Raw genomic sequence first — 205 nt, forward strand, 5'->3', positions numbered from 1 at the left:
CTCATCCTCATCCTCATCATATCCTCTTCCTGCTCCTCCTCCTAATCCTTATCCTCATCCTATCCTCCTCCTCATCCTCCTCCTCTTCATCTTCATCCTCCTCCTCCAATTCCTCATCCTATCCTCGTCCTCATCCTATCCTCATCCTCATCCTCATACCCCTTGTCCTCCCCCTCATCCTATCCGCATCCTCATCCTATCCTCA

This window comes from Lupinus angustifolius, unplaced genomic scaffold (assembly GCF_001865875.1).
Source record: "Lupinus angustifolius cultivar Tanjil unplaced genomic scaffold, LupAngTanjil_v1.0 Scaffold_420, whole genome shotgun sequence".
Taxonomy (NCBI): domain Eukaryota; kingdom Viridiplantae; phylum Streptophyta; class Magnoliopsida; order Fabales; family Fabaceae; genus Lupinus; species Lupinus angustifolius.